This window comes from Saccopteryx bilineata, chromosome X, assembly GCF_036850765.1.
Source record: "Saccopteryx bilineata isolate mSacBil1 chromosome X, mSacBil1_pri_phased_curated, whole genome shotgun sequence".
Classification (NCBI taxonomy): domain Eukaryota; kingdom Metazoa; phylum Chordata; class Mammalia; order Chiroptera; family Emballonuridae; genus Saccopteryx; species Saccopteryx bilineata.
The window spans coordinates 53128682-53132589 of NC_089502.1; the positions used below are offsets into that span (position 1 = coordinate 53128682).

Genomic DNA, 3908 nt, shown 5'->3' on the forward strand with positions numbered 1-3908 from the left:
CACTGGGTTTGCCTGGGCAAGGCACAAATGACAAGCAGCAAGCAAGCAATGAACAATTAAACTAAAGCAACTATGAGTTGATACTTCTCAATCCCCATCCCCATGCTTCTAAAAAAAAATTACTCAATTTTTACTGAATACAAGACTCTGCAGATATTAACATATGTAAGATCATATATGATGTTTACCAAAACCAGGAAAATATAATCTTATTGAACTGCTTCAGTCATTTTCTTTAAAATAAGAATGACTTTGTTTTCTAAACAATTACAACAGATCTAAACAAATTAAAACTTTTATTAAAATGTCAATTTTGGTTTTTTAAACAAAAATCACACATAAAACATTTTACCCAGTCATATATTTCTACTTTGTAAGACCAGTGCTTCTTTTTTTTTTTATAATTTTTTGTTGTTTTTTGTTTTTTTTTTGTTTGTTTTAATTTTTTTATTTATTTTTTTTAGAGAGGAGAGGGGGAGAAAGAGAGAGAGAGAGAGAGAGAGGAGAGAGAGAGAGAGAGAAGGGGGGAGGAGCTGGAAGCATCAACTCCCATATGTGCCTTGACCAGGCAAGCCCAGAGTTTCGAACCGGCGACCTCAACATATCCAGGTCGACACTTTACCCACTGCGCCACCACAGGTCAGGCAAGACCAGTGCTTCTTGATGTATATATTGTTAAAGTCATACTACAAGATTCTTAATCCAATATTTGTTTTTAATTACAGAAATAATGTATATTTAATATAGAAAAATTAGAAAATGTATATATTCATGAGGAAAAATAAAAAAATACTCAAATATTATGACTCAATGAAATTCACTATTAAAATGTGAACATATATTATTTCTTAGTATTTTTTCTGCATGTCCTTATATACTTGTTCTTTTTTTGTTCAGTGAAATGATGTGAGGCAGAGAGACAGACTCCCACATATACTACCCAGACAGGGATCCACCTTGGCAAGCCCACTTGGGGGTGATGCTTTGCCCATCTACAGACGTTGCTCCATTGCTCAACAACTGAACTCTTCTTAGTGCCTGAAGCAGAGGCCATGGAGCCATCCTCAGTGCCCAGGGCCAACTCACTCCAATCAAGCCATGGCTGCAGGAAGGTAAGAGAGAGAGAGAGAGAGAGAGAGAGAGAGAAATGAGAGGATGAGGGATGAAAAAAGCACATGGGTACTACCCCTGTGTGCCCTGATCAGAAATCAGACTCGAGACATCCACATGTTGGGCAGATGCCCAACTAAGCCACCTGGCCAGGGCAACAATACTTTGGATAATCTAGTTTCCTCCTTTTCTACTTCAAGGCTGTCCTGCAGAAGCTGGGCACTTGGGTGAGGACATTGACTTTTCTAAGGAACAGGGAATCAGCAAGTTGCTGGGCCAACCAGCCAGGACCTATACTTGTTCTTATAGTGGTTATATTTTTCATTATTTAATGATTTCTCTGAGAAGAATAATACTTTCCTAGTAGCTTTCTTATTAGCTAGATATTATTCCTTTATATAAATATATCAGAATTTACTTAGACAGTGTTCTACTATTAATCATTTTTTCACGTGGTTGAGAACAATGGGTATTGTGTGTGTGTGTGTGTGTGTGTGTGTATTGTTGGTTTATAAATTGTAACTGATTAAAGTTTGATGATTTTAAACATATGAATTAACAGATAAAAACCTGAATATTTATTAGATACTTCTTGAAAGCTAATAAATTTATTTTATATAACAGAAAAAATTTTAAAACTGTTTTTAGGTAGTAGTGAAATCCTTAGTTTTTCAAGTTAAATAAGTTTAAGTAAAGTTAAGTCTACCAAGTGTGTGAAAGAAATCTGGACAATTTACATATATGTGCATCTTTTAATTTCTTGTCTTAGATTTTGGCATCAAATGACAGGTCTTTTTTATTGAAATTAAAATTGAAATTATTTTTTGCAACAGTGACAGATCTGCTTAATTCACTTAGGAAGAAAGAATTATGTTTTATTACCATCATGAGTATTAAAATCCTGAATAATGTACTACGTAGGAAAACTAAAGTACATACATGTTTCCATACTTATAACTTTTATTTGTTTCAACCAAAACTAAATAGAATAAGCAGTTTTATTTTTTTAATTTATTCATTTTTCTTAGAGAAGAGAGAGAGAAAGAGAAATAGGTGGGAGGAGCAGGAAGCATCAACTCATAGTTATTGCTTCCTGTATGTGCCTTGACAAGGCAGCCCCAGGGTTTTGGACCAGTGACCTCAGTGTTCTAGGTCTATGCTTTATCAACTGTGCCACCACAGGTCAGGCAGCAGTTTTCCTAAAATAAAAATAACAAACCCAAACAATTTTCAGAAATGAACATTATTATGTTAACTTAAAATTTTTTGAATGTTTTCCTCACAAAGCATCAATTCTGCTTTAGCTAAAATTACTGACTAATTAATCTTGGGCTTTCTTGACATGTATAACTATATTTCTTTAAAATTTATTTATAAGTTAAATTGAATTATTCTTACTAATCAGTAATTGGTTGTCATTTCTTTTCCCAAATAACAGGCTCTGTTGTATAACTGGTCCCTTCTCATCTTCCATCCCCCAAACTTATTCTATTCTGAAGATGCTTGTGCAGCTTTTAGCCTTTCTACTTTTCTTTTCTCAAGATACTAAAACATCTGGATCAAAGTTGTTAATATCCAGTCAAAAACCCAGATGTTCTAATTATATTTTTGCAGATGTTTATTGGTAGGAAAAGGAAAGTGTCTGTTTATCCTTAAGAGGAAAGAATGCACATTTGATTGCATCATTATTGGAATGGGTTTACAAATGGGCAACCCATTACAAATAGGCTTTGAATTCAAACAGACTCAGGCAAGAAGACCTATAATCGATCTCTCCTCCTCTCCTCTGCTCTCCTCTCTCTCTCTCTCTCTCCTCTCTCTTCTCTCCTCTCCTCTCCTCTCCTCTCCTCTCCTCTCCTCTCCTCTCCTCTCCTCTCCTCTCCTCTCCTCTCCTCTCCTCTCCTCTCTTCTTTTCTGTCTCTTTCTCTCCCTATCCCCATATTTCTGCCTAAGTGTCTTCACAATTGTTTTTTGCTCCTTCATAGTATAATCAGAAGATTGGAAAAGTTCACATTCTAGGTTTACACTTTGAGTAAGTAGAATAAAATTCCTACTGCAATCTTAAACTTAAACTGCATTGGGATGGGCAATGAGTCATACTGGGAATTATCTTACATAAGAATGAAAATGTATCTTGTTTTTTATTGACTGTATGTTGCATTTCTGTATATCTGTTTGGAAATCCCCCAGAGAAACAGGGAAATATGTGTGCATACATTTTTTAATTGAATTTGTTTGCATGGCACTGGTTAACACAATTATAAAGGTTTGTAGTAGAATTGTGCACATTCTTTTACATCACTGTCATTATAACTTAAAACTCTCAAAACATTACCCTGAATTTCCACAGGTGGCAAGATGCAGATAATACATACAAATCACTAATTTTTGTTTTACCTATTATCTAGACAATTTATATCATATGAATATAGGCTATAATTTGTATGAAAAAAAAGTTCAGTTCATAAAATATGTCTGTTTTAAAATATTAAACTGATAAGAACAGATACTACACTTGATCTTAATCAAAAGGCTGAGAAGTAATATAAATTCAACAAACAAATGACTTGGTATTGTTTAAAATAAAGGTGATCTCTTACTATGAAATAGTGTTTAATAATATATGATTGTCACCATATAAATATCTTTTAATTGATCTGGCAATGATAGCTAAATTTATTCTGGGCTGAATGAGTCAACAATGATGGATCCTTATTAAACCAAATTTATCAAAAGAAAAAGGAAAACATTGAAACGGAGAAATTATTAGCATATAAAGTTCAAAATCCATTAGAATC

The 3908-nt window shown here is 33.8% G+C and overlaps 1 pseudogene; it reads right to left on the minus strand.

The window, feature by feature from the left end:
• Positions 1-3561: 3561 nt before the first annotated feature.
• LOC136317907 (U2 spliceosomal RNA) lies at positions 3562-3655 on the minus strand (annotated as a pseudogene).
• Between the last annotated feature and the right edge of the window lie 253 nt (positions 3656-3908).